The 17,005-nt window shown below is 45.8% G+C and overlaps 1 protein-coding gene across 1 annotated transcript in view; it reads left to right on the forward strand.

Moving 5' to 3' along the window:
• Positions 1–17,005, forward strand: part of LOC131232564 (protein MODIFYING WALL LIGNIN-1) — an 89,755-nt gene that overhangs the window by 27,322 nt on the left and 45,428 nt on the right. The window lies entirely within an intron of this gene.

Genomic DNA, 17,005 nt, shown 5'->3' on the forward strand with positions numbered 1-17,005 from the left:
AGTATTAATTTATTATATCAATCATGGTTGATATGTACATATTGGCCAACTTGATGGTACTGTTAGTGTTGATTCGGATAATTTTAATGTTATTATAATAAATTAAAATATACTATATTAGAATATTTTCTTATTTATTAAGATGTATGTTTATTAATATTTCTCTAAGTATTCACGCGCAAGTTTTCCATCTCTTTCATATATTTATGTTATTTTTAGTGAAATAAATAAATGATAATTTCCTATTACATGTCCAAATCCCAATGGTACACTATATAGCATGACAGTACCAATACTTCAAACACCATAGAATGTTACATGTTGTGAAGGAGTACTCTTACATCCTTTTTCTACCATGGGATGGGGAGGTTTGGTAAAACAGTCTCCATATTAAGTAATAGAATACATTTGGGACTTTATTAGCCGTTGGATCATGGTCCCTTTTAATCACCCAGACCTATTATAAGAAGGACCTCACACAGTCACACTGGACCAAGGATATCCGTGAAGACCGGGATGAAGTGAAAACACAAATATCAATTGATCCAAAACTTGTATTACACCATGAGCATCTACCAGCGTCATTAGGCTATCCACGTCCTACTAAGGAAGCCCAACCGTGCAGAAATCCATAAACTCTTTACCCGCAACACGGCCAGAAATTTTTTAAAAAAAAAAAACTATCTTTGATCCGTGAAGAAGGGAGTCTAACCGTGTGGCGTCTACCGGAAGAGCCGATTCTGGATGCACTACGTCCACACGTGCTTTCGAAAAAGAGACGAGCCACTGCGAAGGAACACGTTCCGTCCTAAAAGAAAAAAAGAAAAAGAGGAAAAGATTTTTCACGCGAGAGACGGACGCGACTTAGCTGCGATCGGATGAACCAGCAATGTAGGTGGGACCCTGACCGTGGGGCCCACCTTGTATGCGATGTATGTCCACGCTGTCCATTCGTTCTGCCATCTTATTTTAAGACATGAGCCTAAAAAAATGAAGCAGATCATTGAAACGCCACTATTGAGAAGGTTCACCATAATGTTATTTTGCCATCCAACATATTGATAAGGTCACACGGTGTGAGGTAACCCTACCAAAAGGTTTTTCGTGGTCACTTTTTCCTGTGGTGTATGCCTTTGTTGTAAAATAGATATCTTAGATCGGTAATTCACCGCGCTGCTCGTCTAGTCGAGGGACTGGCTCGACTGGTCGAAGGGGTCCTTCGACTGGTCGAGGCTCATTCGACTCGAAATCCAGCGTGTATATATTTTGGTTGCCCGGGACGCTCGACCGGTCGAGGGTGCCCTTTGACTAGTCGAAGCATTAGCTCGACTAGTCGAAGGTTATGCAGATGGTGTGCGGATTCTGTGCAGACTGTGTAAATTTGAGGCGGTTTCAAGTAGGTGCGTAAGTAGAGTTTCCTAAACTATAAATAGGGGTCCTTAGGGCTATTTTAAGATATTCTAAGGCTTCCTAAAGGTTTTCTAAGGATTTCTAAAAGGGTCTTAGTGTTATCAAAGGGTGTAGCAATGGTAAGATTCGAGGTTGTTTGAATCAGGTAAGTCATCTCTCTTTGTAATTTCTATTTCATAGTAGATTTCTGTTGCTTTGTGCCATGGTTTTTTCCCGCAAGGGTTTTTCACATTAAATCTTTGTGTTCTCTTGTGATTGTTTGTTACTCTTGGATTGCTATCCTAGATGATGATTGGAATACTCTTGATAAGAAGGCCTTATCATCGATCTATTTATGTCTCACGGATGACATTCTCTACAATGTCATGAGGGAAGAAACTGCGATTAAGTTGTGGGCGAAGTTAGAGGATGTCTGTAACGCCCCAGTTTTCAGAACCCGAGTACATGACTCATATTCCAAAAACCCAGAAGTTAACTGCTAATAATGGAAATCAATAAATCAAAGTGCATGACGGGAATAAAACGTAGCATGGATGTGATCCAAAACTGGGGACAATATTCTGGTCCACTCAGTTGGAGGCCAATTACATAACCTCAAGTTCCTTAAATTTTAAAAGTACTGAAATGAAAATAAAGGGCTAATCTACTGGTTTAGCCCAAAATAGGCGGCCGCCTCCTGCTACTGTTCTTCGTCATATAGCTCCTCACCGACAGCCACCGCCTCCAAGTCTGCCGCGTACTCATCGGCTATTGTACCTCCATCCACCATACAGTTGAACATTGATGAATGAGTGGCCAGCTCAGTGTGATCTCTCCTCAAGATTACACACCGCCGCCCTAAACAAGTAATAACATAAAGACATACAGACAATCCAAAACACAGTAGATGCAGTCTTGTTAAATACATGCATGGATGCAATCATCGGCCTGGATAAAAATCCAGACAGATATTAGGCTTGTCGCCCATGAATATGACTGGTCATTAGCGCAACACTCAGCGTAATCACATGGGCATGATGATCCAAGTCATCATCATAAATCGAATGACTGGTCATTAACGCAACACTCAACGTAATTGCATGGGTATAATGATCCAAGCCATCGTAATGTGTCATGTATGCATGATTAGCCCACCCATTATTAGTCTAATTGCAATTAAATAATTTAGATAAGCTCACAGTCACTACGGGGAGCGCATGGCCCAGCGTAGTCCAACGGCTCGGGCATAGTGTCCCATGACCACCATCCCCAGCCCATGAGGCTTCCGTCTTAAGGTCTATATAGTACCCACCAATATGTGGTCAATCAATTCAATGTAAAGGGGCCACCACCAATGTCGACTGTGAATGAAAGGTTGAAATCACTAAATATGGCGATTAAACTATGACGGCATGGATGGTTCAAAGACGGTACATAGTGGTATCGGAAAGGTTGTGAAATTCACTCCAATCAGTTAGGTGAAACCATACATGGATGGTAAGCCCCATGATCAAATGCCAACAACCAAAACCTCCATGTTGGGAGCTTATGCACATCACAACTAGTCCACTTACACCCTAAGCACGGACTCTCCTTTGATAGGACTCCCCATGGAGAGATTTTAGCAACATGTGTATCACATCATCATATCAGCAACATAGATCTTATCATGAATAGGGAATAGAACAATACATATATTTCTATCAAAACGCACTAATTGAGTTAACATAAGATACATGACATGAATGGTTGAATTATTCACCTAGGCAGTTGTTCACTCCCCAAGTATAGGGTTGTGATGTAGTAATAAACTCAGTGAGACCGAGGTCGAATCCTAAGGGACTGATACCTGTACGTAATCTGAAACTAAATAAAACTAGAACTAGACTAAGATGTAATCTAAATCAAGCGAATATGAGGGAATAATTGTGAATAGATTAATTAAAAACTAATAAAAATAAAGGTGGGAACTAGGGTGCCAAGGATCCACTTGTAGCAATTGAGAAGTTACCTTGTATTGATTCAAAGACACAACTGAAATCAGAGTCCCATCCTATCCAGTTGGTAAGAAGAGATTTGTCAGATCTCTGAATGTCTCATGGATCTAATTATCAACAGATACGATTGGTGTAGATTTGGAAGTGATTCCATCCCCTAACCATGCCCAGGAGACTATGGCAAACAACAGCAATTTACCAATACCACAGCCAATCACAAGAGAATTGCGAAAGTTAAGAAGGGGTTCCGTCACCCAACCATGCCAAGGAGACAATGGTGAACAACAGAGCCTCCTAAGTTCACAATCTCATAATAAAAAGAACATTCTCAAAGCTATTGCAGATCTACTGTAATTTGAGTCACAATAAACCATTAAAAACTAAAAGTATTCCTTAATAATCAAACTAAAATCCACAAGAGTTCAATAACCATAAATCAAAGCAAAGCTAACAATCCAATCACATTACAAGCTTCACCTCTTAGCCCTAGCTAAGAGGTTTAGCCTATCATAATCATGATCAGACTAAAGTCTCATAAAAGCATTAAAAGAAGAAGAAAAACTAAAAGGGAAGAAAGAAGAAGATCTTGGCCGACCACTTTGCCTCCACGACTGCCCACTCTCCACAGTCCAAGAGATCCCTTTCTCTCTTGTGCTTCACGTCTAGCCCAAAGATGATCTTTCTCACATTCTCTCTCTCTGTTTTATAGGTGATAGGGGCGATGAAATCGGTTACACAGCAAGAGTCGGTAGAACCGACACTATGTTCGCAGTTTACAGCGGGACCGAACTGCGCATGCAGCGAAAACGCATGGACAGTTGCGTTTGGCCTGATTTTTAGGACAGTGCACGGCTTCACATTGTAGCCTAGCTCCATGACTAGGGTCGTTTCTTGCTTAACCTTCATCTGGATGGTCCGGATCAGCCATCTAAACAACGGTGGTGGTCCACTACTTCCCGGATCGTCTGGAACTTGCGGACGTGCTCCGTGCGCACAGCAACTGCGCGGAAGGAAAACGGAAACTTTTGTTTCCATGGATGAGGTCGGTGGGGTCCACTTATACTGACTTTATAGTGCATCAAATCCAGTATTAGAGCTTCTGTATTCATGCCTGATCACGAGCTCAAATTTGGAGTGAATCTGTTATTCATATGGGCCACACCATCAATAGATGCAGCAGCGTTTTCCTTACTACTGCAGTCTTGAACGTGTGCATGGAAGCTTGGAATCGCTCAGGTTGCGGTTGAATTTATCTTTTGAGTGCATTGGATGGTTCGGATCATGAAAAAGGATGATGGATGGGGCCCACTGTCAAAACCCAATCACAAGCACGTCCGTCACTGGACGTTTTTGGCATTATTTGGATGTTTTGTACAAAAAATAGGTGGGGCCCACTTTTGATGGCATTCTCGGAGATCTGCTCCGTTCATCATCTTCTTAGTAACGTGTAAGCTCATGAGTCAAAGTATGAAGTAGATGTAAACACTAGGCGGGCTACACCATCCACATGTGATGAGTCACTACCCATCGTTGAAGCAAGCCAATTCTCAGTTACGTGCATGGATATGGAGTTCATTATATTTACAAATTTGCCACTCTCTCTTTTAGAAACGTCTATCGTTCGTTTCTCCCTACTGTATCATCCAAAAGAAGTGAAATTTGACGGGTATCTACCGTTTTTTATGCTCTTTCCATCAGTTTAGTTTGGGTCCTGATCTCTCAAGGATGTCCGAGATGATTTCTTAATGGTTATTGTCTGATCTTATCCATCAGGTCACTTACACACTGATCCAAGGGCTTAATTTTGACATGTACGGTTAATTTGTGGTCCCTTGGCCATGTATGAAGTTTCGAGCCGAACGGATGGTGGGAACCCCATGATCTTGCATTCTGGACAAATTTTGGGCTACTTGAGCTTCAGTTTCCTGATTTTCTCGAATCTCTGGCATCTAAATCTGTCGATCTCAGTCCCTTGTAGTCCCGTCCATTGCCTTGGTAATTCCAGAGCATTAAATCCATACTTTTAACATCCTTTTCGGTCCAAGCTCGTAAATACACCTTGCACTAAAAACAAGATTAAAGCAGGGCGTTAAGCATTATCATGTACGTAAAATCAAGTAATAATTAAGGTCTAACATGTAATATTTGACCCTCAACAGCAGTTTAGAGTATAAAATCAAGAGTCTAAACGATAATAAGCATGAGAATCATTTTGTTAAATAGATAGGTCAAGTGAATACAGTCCATTTCCACACACAATTTATCATTACTCTAACTAACCATTAAATTAATAAAACTGATATTTCTAGTCTAGTTAGGGGTGGAAAGCTTAAGGGGATGAAAATCATCACCTATAGGGTCGTGTTTGCGAACTCGGTCCAAGTCTTCTTGCGGCCTGAGGTCACTCAAGGAATCTCCTATAATCACAGTTTATATTTGTCAGGTATTCCTATGGTTTTGTCCAACCAACATGAAGGTTCGAAGGAGTACAACAACAAGGCCTTTTTAGGCTTGTGTTAGGCTCTTCATGTACTTATTTAAGCAGGGCGGCCTGACTGGCTTAAGCTCATCCTTACTATGGATTGAATTGGGCTTCACACATGGATCTCATATACATCCGGTGGGCCCCATGGATGGGTTTGGGTTACCCACAAAAGAAATCACTCCAATAGTTGTAAGCGTAACGCGTTCGTCATGGTATATTATCATCTTTTGGGGCGCATGGCTTACTAATGGTGTTTAGCATTTTCTAACACAGCTCATGCAAATCAGTGTTGTTCAAATATAGTTTATATGAATCGGTACCATCCAAGTGTAGTTCGTGTAGATCGGCAACGTCCAAACATAAAACTGGCTCTGTTCCAATGTAGTTCAGGTAATTCAATGCCGTTCAAATACGGTTCAACACTGTCCCAAACCTTGTCCAGCACCGTCCAACATAATCTAAATGGTGTGGATGAAATAAGTACATCATGGTGGTGTGACCGGCTGGGATGGATGGTATTAATAAAACACATACATCATGCATGAGCCTGCTGGATTTACTGATGTCATCACAACGGCTACATGCAGCTGGGGCCCACAGAACTTGGTGGCATCAATGCAGCGGCTAAAGCTGCTGGTTGCAATGGGCCCACCGTCCAAAGGCTGGACGGTGTGGATTTAAACAGATGATATTAAGGTGGGCGCCACACGCTACTATGAAGGGTCCACGTCCAATGAGTGGACGGTGTGTATAGGACACATACATCACAGTGGGGTCCACACCACCGTCCTGACAGGTGTAAGGAGTGGGTATATAATACACACCCCAAGGTGGGCCCCACACAGATGGACAGAATGTTTAAAACACACGTCCATCAGTGGTGGACTCCCACGTGGTGTGGCCCACATAGAATATAGATATATTATACATATTTATATGTAAACATGTATACCTGGTGAGTCCCACGTGGATGTGGGGCCCACATATAATATGTTATTATGTGTTACTTGTAATGGAGGGGTACTCCAGTTAATCACAACAGGTGGGTCCCACGTGGGGTGTAATACCCTGGTCCCAACGGTAAGATATTGTCCGCTTTGGCTGGCACAATGTCCACCTTACGGCTTTATTCTCGCAGGTAGAAGCGGTTAGCAAACCACCCGCAAAACGCGTTTTACCCTTGAAAGCCGAAGCCCCACATATACACCAAGATCTTAGGCTCTCCCTTTCCGATGTGGGACTGGACACCCACCTCCTTGACAGCTGACTCATTACCAACCCAGCTGGGTAGGGACTCACCCCACCTCGGGAGACAGAGCGCCCTCGCTCTGATACAGGCTCATATACGGGACTAATCGCTGGAGCCTTTGCAGTTCAAGATTCCCGTGGCAAGGCGGGAAGCGGTTGTCGATGTCGGTTTGATAGCTCGGGTCATGGGGATAAAGTGCGGTGAGGTGCATGTTGATGAGAAATATTTCAAGAGTACGTGTGAAAGAGATCGCCGCACACGATACCTTTGTGGCCACTTGGTCCACTGGAGCAACCGAGGCACTTGCCTCCCAACGATCAAGCTGACTCCTGATTTTCACCCACTCCACCATATATTCACATACAATGTGTATCCCAGGTGGAGCAACCGCACTGACTGCACGTGCTTAATGGTAGACTTCTTGTACCGTATCAGGCAGGGAGATAACCTGTGCTTGCCTACCTTCGTCCTACGTGAGATAGTCATGGCTTCCCGTTTTACTAGGACCGCTACTACACTTCCATTTGGTCGACTCATATGCAAGCTTGCTCATGAGTTCGACTACAGACTTTGCCCCGATGTGGTGGCGCCGATTCACTTTATTAATGACTCCACACTCGCCAATATAAAGATTGGGCCGCTACAACAACGTGTTGGTCCGAGGACGAGGAAAGTAGCGATGAGGCTGAAGAAGTGAGGAAGAAGGAGAGTAGGAAGAGGAAGAGGAGGCCCAGGACACTGATGAGGGCTCTCCTCCTGCTGCTACGTGAGAGTGTGACAGTGATCGGGCTGCCAGGGAAGCCTGCTTGTCTCAACTGGAAAAGGGCCAAGTTGCCCTACGACAGAAGATTACGCAGATCCGAACTAAAGTTGAAGAGACCGAGGCCTTCATGAAACAGAAATTCAAGAAGTTGGACATTGTGCCAGCCAAATCGGACAATATCTTACTGAATGGGCCAGGGTGTTACAAATAATCCCTGCCCAGCCAGGTTGGTGATGAGCCAGCTGTCAAGGAGGTGGGTGTCCAGTCCCACATCGGAAAGGGAGAGCCTAAGATCTTAGTTTATATGTGGGGCTTTGGCCTTCAAGGGTAAGACACGTTTTGCAGTGGTTTGCTAACTGCTTCCACCTGTGAGAACAAAGCCGTGAAGGTGGACATTATGCCAGCCAAAGTGGACAATATTTTACCGGAGGGGTCGGGGTGTTATAAATGGTTATCAGAGTGAGGGTGCTCTGTCTCCCGAGGTGGGGTGAGTCCCTGCCCAGCCGGGTTGGTGACGAGCCATTTGTGAAGGAGGTGGGTGTCCAGTCTCACATCGGAAAGGGAGAGCCTAAGATCGTGGTCTATATGTGAGGCTTCGGCCTTCAAGGGTAAGACGCGTCCTACCGGTAGTTCGCTAACCGCTTACGCGGTGTAGGAATAAAACCATGAGGGGGGACATTATGCCAACTCGAAGCGGCCAATATCAATCCTTAATTAGAAAAACACGTTTTGCAGGTGATTCACTAATCGCTTCTACCACCGAGAACAAAGCCGTGAAGGTGGACATTGTGCCATCCAAAGCGGACAATATCTTACAGTTGGGACCGGGGTATTACAAACTCCATTTGTAACACCCCGGCCCCTCTAGTAAGATATTGTCCGCTTTTGGCTAGCACAATGTCCACCTTTACGGCTTTGTTCTCGTAAGTGGAAGCGGTTAGCGAACCACCCGCAAAACACGTCTTACCCTTGAAGGCCGAAGCCCCACATATAGATCAAGATCTTAAGCTCTCCCTTTTCGATGTGGGACTGGACACCCACCTCCTTGACAGCTGGCTCGTCACCAACCCGGCTCTGGTCCTAACGATAAGATATTATCCGCTTTGGCTGGTACAATGTTCACCCTCACGGTTTTGTTCCTACACAGCGGAAGCGGTTAGCGAACTACCGGTAGGACACGTCTTACCCTTGAAGGTCGAAGCCCCACATATAGACCAAGATCTTAGGGTCTCCCTTTCCGATGTGGGACTGGACACCTACCTCCTTGACAACTGGCTCGTCACCAACTCGGCTGGGCAGAGACTAAGCCGTGAGGTGGATATTGTGCCAGCCAAAGCGGACAATATCTTACCATTGGGACCGAGGTGTTACAAATGGTATCAGAGTAAGGACGCTTTGTCTCCCGAGGTGGGGTGAGTCCTTATCCAGCCGGGTTGGTGATGAGCCGACTGTCAAGGAGGTGGGTGTCCAGTCCCACATTAGAAAGGAAAAGCCTAAGATCTTGGTCTATATATGGGGCTTCGGCCTTTAAGGGTAAGACGTGTTTTGCGGGTGGTTCGCTAACCGCTTCCACCTGCGAGAACAAAGCCGTGAGGTGGACATTGTGCCAGCCAAAGCGGCAATATCTTACTGGAAGGGCTGGGGTATTACAAACCGGTAAGATATTATCCGCTTTGGCTGGCACAATGTCCACCTCACAGCTTTGTTCTCGCAGGTGGAAGCGGTTAGCGAACCACCCGCAAAACACGTCTTACCCTTGAAGGCCGAAGCCCCATATATAGACCAAGATCTTAGGCTTTTCCTTTCTAATGTGGGACTGGACACCCACCTCCTTGATAGTCGGCTCATCACCAACCCGGCTGGCAGGGACTCACCCCACCTCGGGAGACAAAGCGCCCTCGTTCTGATACCATTTGTAACACCCCGGTCCCAACGGTAAGATATTGTCCGCTTTAGGTTTGCACAATGTCCACCCTCACGGTTTTGTTCCTACATAGGGGAAGCGGTGAGCGAACTACCGGTAGGACGCGTCTTACCCTTGAAGGCCGAAGCCCCACATATAAACCAAGATCTTAGGCTCTCCCTTTCTGATGTGGGACTGGACACCCACCTCCTTGACAGCTAGCTTGTTACCAACCCGGCTGGGAAGGGACTCACCCCACCTCGGGAGACAGCGCCCTCGCTCTGATACCATTTGTAACACCTCGGTCCCAATGGTAAGATATTGTCCGCTTTGGCTGGCACAATGTCCACCTTCACAGTTTTGTTCCTACACAGCGGAAGCGGTTAGCGAACTACCGGTAGGACGCGTCTTATCCTTAAAGGTCGAAGCCTCACATATAGACCAAGATCTTAGGTTCTATCTTTCCGATGTGGGACTGGACACCCACCTCCTTGATAGCTGGCTTGTCACCAACCCGGATGGACAGAGACTCACCCCACCTCGGGAGATAGAGCGCCCTCGCTCTGATACCATTTGTAACACCTCGGCCCCTCCGGTAAGATATTGTCCGCTTTGGCTGGCACAATGTCCACCTTCACGACTTTGTTCTCGCAGGTGGAAGCGGTTAGCGAACCACCCGCAAAACGCGTCTTACCTTTGAAGGTCGAAACCCCACATATAGACCAAGATCTTAGGCTCTCCCTTTCCGATGTGGGACTGGACACCCACCTCCTTGACAGCTGGCTCGTCACCAACCTGGCTGGGCAGGGACTTACCCCACCTCGGGAGATAGCGCCCTCGCTCTGATACCATTTGTAACACCCCAACCCCTCCGGTAAGATATTGTATGCTATGGCTAGCACAATGTCCACCTCACGGCTTTGTTCTCATAGGTGGAAGCGGTTAGCGAACCACCCGCAAAAAGCATCTTACCCTTAAGGTCAGAGCCCCACATATAGACCAAGATTTTAAGCTCTCCCTTTCCGATGTGGGACTGGACACTCACCTCCTTGACAGCTGGCTCGTCACTAACTCGGCTGGGCAGAGACTGACGAGCCAGCTATCAAGGAGGTGGGTGTCTAATCCCACATCGGAGAGGGACAGCCTAAGATCTTGGTCTATATGTGGGGCTTCGGCCTTCAAGGGTAAGACGCGTCCTACCGGTAGTTCACTAACCGCTTCCGCTATGTAGGAACAAAACCGTGAGGGTGGACATTGTGCCAACCCAAAGCGGCCAATATCAATCCTTAATGGAAAAAATGCGTTTTGTGGGTGGTTCGCTAATCGCTTCCACCTGCGAGAACAAAACCGTGAAGGTGGACATTGTGCCAGCCAAAGCGGACAATATTTTACCGTTGGGACCGAGGTGTTACAAATAGTATCAGAGCGAGGGCGCTCTGTCTCCCGAGGTGGGGTGAGTCCCTTCCCAGCCGGGTTGGTGACAAGCCAACTGTAAAGGAGGTGGGTGTCCAGTCCCACATCGGAAAGGGAGAGCCTAAGATCTTGGTCTATATGTGGAGCTTCGGCCTTCAAGGGTAAGACACGTCCTACCGGTAGTTCACTAACCGCTTCCACTGTGTAGGAACAAAACCGTAAGGGTGGACATTGTGCCAACCTGAAGCGGCTAATATCAATCCTTAATTGAAAAGATGCATTTTGCGGGTGGTTCGCTAACTGCTTCCACTTGCGAGAACAAAGCCATGAAGGTCGACATTGTGTTAGCCAAAGTGGACAATATCTTACCGTTGGGACCGGAGTGTTACATGGGGCCCACCACACATAGCATTTTATATATTATATTATTATATATATCTACCTTTCTTCTCTTTCTTTTCTTTTTTTTTTTTTTTCTTTAAACATGTATAGCAGTTTGTCCAGTACTGCACATCCATTAATGGACGGCTGGATGTAAAACACACATCTAGGTGTGACCACCGTAATTGTCTGATGGTGCGGCCCACCAGGGATTCATCTGGGGTGTGGCCCTTCTGGATTTCCTCTCCTTTTAGTGAGGCCCACCTGCAAGTTGGTGAGGCCTAGCTGAAATTTGGTGAGGCCCAACACAGATGCAGCCCACTAGCGTTGGCAGCGTGCACAACACATTTCACCTTTGCTGCATGTCGCTTTAGAGCCACTTCTAGCCTTGATTTTTACCCCAAACATGGCCCATCCTTGAGCGGTTTTTTCAACCCATCTCGGTGCTCGAACGATGGCATGGTGGCTGCCGTTTTCACTGACAAAGAACGGTCTGAAACAGGGTCGTTTTCACCTTCATTTTCGGACTGATATCAGTCCGTGTTGCAGCTCAATAGAGCTCGTGTTTCAGCTCAAAACAGAGCTTGGGTTCTCTCGGTTTTGGCTTGACGCACGGCCATTGTTTGGCCGGGTCCCAGCCCGAAACAGGTGCTGCAGATGGGTCGGTTTTCAGCCCAAAACAGAGTCACTGATCGGTTCAGTTTCAGACCACAAATAGGGACCCTTTTCAAGCCTTGTTTTGAGTATGATCGCAGCCATTACTTGGCTGGTTTCCGGCCCAATTACGATCACCATTCAGGCCTGATGTCTTCCTGAGACCCGGCCATTGTTTGGTCGGTCCCAGCTCCAGACAGAGGCACAGAATGGGCAGCTTTTAACTCAACGGCACCGCGGTTTGCTGGTCTGTTTTCTATTCGAAAACATGGCCATTGCTTGGCTAGCTTTCAACCTGATACAACCATTGTTTTGGCTTGGCTCCAGCACTCGAACACCACTGTGGCCTCATCCTAGCTGAAACGGAAAGAAGGAATGGTCACCTGATTTTCTGCTAGGGAAGAAGGCTCGTCACCACCCAACTTTCACTCCCTTTCTCCGCCCTCCCTAGTCTGAATCCCAAGGGCTACAGGGCCCTTCTTATAGAGGGGAAGAGAGAGCAGGGATGGCTGAGATTGCTCCCGCTGTGGACGGCCGAGATCGCACCAACATTGGCTTTCCTGGAGAGGAAAGTCTCCTCTCTGCTTTTTCTAATGCAAGCCATTGTTTGGCCATTTTTGGAAAGGAGTGAGTGTCGCTTTCTCAGGCAATGGACGGATGAGATGAGTGGGCCGGGGCGATCACGGACGGATCGTGCGAACCCACATGGGTCCCATCTTGTTAATATATGTCATGTGTAATGCATTGAACGGTCGCATACTATCTTTCCTATCTATTTACCAAGGCCCAAGAGCCTATACGATTTTGTTAAGTGGACCCACGCGAATAAAATGGACGGCTTGGATCGCTCGGAAAGTGGCCATGGTGGGCCACCTAGGAGCTCAAAGATCGGCCATTTGAACCTCTGTTTTGACGGGAGGCATTTGTTTCCTCATTTTTTGTAAAAAGCTTGGTCAAAGGTTATTTTGACAGAGCCTATCATCCCAATGAATGTCGTGTACACGAGTATAGGGTGCATATGCACTCCGTGAGGGGGCCCATCGTGGTGGGTGTGACAAATCCGTTTTGTCCATTTTTCTTGGGACCCAGGAATAAGAGGCCTGGCCCATCTAGGTGCGGGGCTGAGGCTCAGGTGGGCCGTTACCCTCTCCTTTAGGCTATTATTGGCCCATATGACACGGTTTGTTGATCGGGTGGGCCTAATACTAGTTTTCAATGGTTAATATAAGGTACTGGTTATGATGGAGGCTTGGTTTGTTGCTAACTAACTTTTAAATGTTGGTGATGTTCACTCCCCAAGTGTAGGGTTGTGATATAGTAATAAACTCGGTGAGACCGAGGTCGAATCCCAAGGGACTGATACCTGTACGTTATCTGAAACTAAGTAAAACTAGAACTTAGACTAAGATGTAATCTAAATCAAATAGAATTTAAGGAATAATTGCGGAATAATTATCTAAAACTTTAAACAATTCAGGGAAGGGAAACTAGGGATTCAGAGGATCCACTTGTAGAGATCAGGGAGATCTTATGCCTGCATTAAGAATCATGGAAATTAAACTGAACATCCTCTGATATAATTTTAAAGAGATGAAAGGTATATGAATTAGAATGGATTCCATCACCAAACCATGTCCAGGAGACAAAGTCAACAAAAGAATTAAACTAATTACCAACCAATTAGATGATTATGAAGATTAGGAAGGGTACCAACATCCAACCATGCCCAGGAGACGATGGTGAACAACAGGGCTTCCTGGCGTCATAATCAAAATAAGGAAAAAGAAATACTCAAAGCCATTGCAAACCCATTGTAATTTCAGTCACAACAGGCCATTAAAAACTAAAAGTATTCCCATAATAAAATTAAATCAGAAACCCCTTCAATCTAAACAAAAGGCATAAACAACATCTCTCCCATCAGACTACAAGCTTCACCCCTTAGCCCTAGCTAAGGGGTTCAGCCAGACATGGATGGCTGATTCTCTTAAAAATAAATCAAACAAAGTAAAATAAAATAATCAGAAAAAGAAAAACAAACTCTCTATCTTCTCTCTCTCTCCCTTGCAATCGTCCAAGCCGAGCATGATCTTCCTCCCACGGCTTCCCCTCTTTTCTCTTTTTCTTTCTTTTATAGGCTAAAAGGACGTCCGCTCGGAGAGAGCGGAAGCTCCTCACGCACGCTGCTGGAGTTGGAACCGTCCTTTTTTCGCAGTCCGAATCGTAGCAGGAAAGAATTCTTACGCTGTTTTTCTGGTGGGGCCCATTCTTGAATTCAGACAGGAGATCCACTCCGTTCATCAGATTCTCCTCGAAATTTCGACCAGAGTGGTCGATTTTGGATCAGATTCAGCGTGACCCATGGAAGAGATCAGCTGCAACAGTTGTAAGACAGTCCGTTTGTGATCATTGAAACCAGCACCTGCGCATGTATGAGTGCATAAAGACAAAATGGGTTTGGCTAAAGCGAGCCCCTTTGTATGATGGGCGGTTAAGATCGGACATCTGATCATCGCCAGTGGGCCAGGATGATTCGGAACGTCCGGTTCTTCCGGACCGTGAAACAGAGTAGCGTCATTGACGCTGTGACGATGATGGGGCCCACTTCACTGTTGTTTTGAGAAATCCAAGCCGTTCATTAGATTCAGGATGAAGAACCGTTCGGGAAGGGACAATTTCAGTTTGATTTTGGTGTGGCCCACAAGCCGGTTCAGTCCACTGTCCATCTTCCGTTTGAACTGCCAGGAACCCATCCGTACTGTTTCTTAGAATTTTGTCACCTAGGGCTTGGTAATATGGACCATGGGAATATGATGGACGGTCCAGATCACTGATTTGGATGATTGGTGAGGCCCACTACACAAAAACGGACGGACAGCGTCCGTCCGCTGTTCTCCGTGCGCGAGATGGATCGGGTCAGCGGCGCTGACCGATCGTCTCAATTCAGTGCACATCGAGTACACTTATGCACTGTGCACTGGTGATGTTAATGGGGTCCACTCGTGATGTATCTATATAATCCTCTCCGTCCATCTTCTTCCCCTTTTAATTTAAGACGTTGAGTACAAAACTGAAGCACGTCCAGAGATCAGGTGGGCCCTATATCACTGTTTTGGTGACTGATCTGTCAGTTGTGCCACTTCCAGAGGCATCCAATGGCTGAAATTTTACGTGTACGGTTAATTTATGGCCCTCAAGCCATGTATGAATTTTTGAGCCAAACAGATGATGGAAACCCAGTGATCTTGCATTCTGGCTGACTTTTAGGCCGCTTGAGCTTCAGTTTCTCAATTTTCGCGGATCCCTGGCGTATAATTCCGTCGATCTTGGTCCCATGGAGTCCGTCCCTTGCCTTGGTGATTCTGGAGCGTCAAATCCATGCATTTAGCACCCCGATCCAGTCTCAGCTCGCAATTCCACCTTGCAACAGAAACATGATTAAAATGGGCTATTAGACGGTACCATGTTCATAAATCCAGGCAATAACTGGGTTTGATATGCAATATTTGACCCTCAACATAATGTCTCATCTTGACCTAAATAGGCATATTTCAAATCAGAGGGCAAAGGTTTTAGGTCAAGCTTCGGCGGCTTGAGGTTAGACGGTAGAGGCATTACATCGGTTTGTGGCGATTCTTCAAATTATGGCCTCCACCTGTTAACTTCAAGTACCGGTGCAGTATTAAGCAAGGCACACGTCTCCCTAATCATGTCATCATCAAAATCATGGGAGTGGGCCAGGCACGTCTCTAGAGAGTCAGAGGATAAGGTTAGAGGTGTCGTATCTTCCACTAAAGAGTCAATCATGTTAATGTCGTGGAAATTGTCATCCTCCTCTAAGTTTCTGCCGTTATTGAAAAAGATGTTTGACTCCAATGTCATATTCCCAAAAGACATAGTCATGACACCATTCCTGCAATTGATAATTGCATTTGACATGGCAAGGAATGGGCGACCAAGAATGACGGGGATCTGAGTGCTCATGTTATTGATGGGTTCGGTGTCTAGGATGATAAAATCTACAGGGTAGTAAAATCTATCAACTTGGACCAACACATCCTCAATTATCCCTCTTGGTACACGAACAGAGCGATCAGCAAGTTATAGTGTGGTTAGGGTGAGTTTCAATTCACCCAAACCTAACTGTTTGTATACCGAGTAGGGAATCAGATTGACGCTCGCTCCTAAGTCAAGAAGTGCGTGATCAATTCGATGGTTCCCGATTACACATGATATAGTTGGGCTACCGGGATTCTTGAATTTCTGCGGCACGTCTTGCTTCAGGATGGCAATCACTTTCTCAGTCAAGAAGATTTTCTTTTGAATACTTTGCCGTCTTTTGGTCGTGCATAAGTCTTTCAGAAATTTGGCATATGAAGGTATCTGTTTCACGACATCAAGTAGAAGAATGTTGACTTTCACTTGTTTCAACACCTCTAGGATATCCTGAGAGTTAGAGAGAGGTTTTGGTGAAACCAACCGTTGGGGGAACGGAGCAACTGGCTTCTCTAGAAGTTCCGGTTCTAATTTTTGTGGGGCATCACTAGATCCATCATTGTTATCCTCTTCTGGTTCTTGAGGCTTTTCGGGCCTAACCGGAAGAGTTTTATCAATGATCTTTCCACTCCTAAGAGTGGTGATGGATTTAACGTGCCCCATCTGATTTGAAGAGCTGGGATTACTAATCTCGTACTGCAGTTTAGGGTTGGGGAGAGGTTGTGCAGGAAGCATCCCCTTTTCTATAACCGTCATACGAAAATCTATCTTTTGC

The sequence above is a fragment of the Magnolia sinica genome, chromosome 18, assembly GCF_029962835.1.
Source record: "Magnolia sinica isolate HGM2019 chromosome 18, MsV1, whole genome shotgun sequence".
Classification (NCBI taxonomy): Eukaryota; Viridiplantae; Streptophyta; class Magnoliopsida; order Magnoliales; family Magnoliaceae; genus Magnolia; species Magnolia sinica.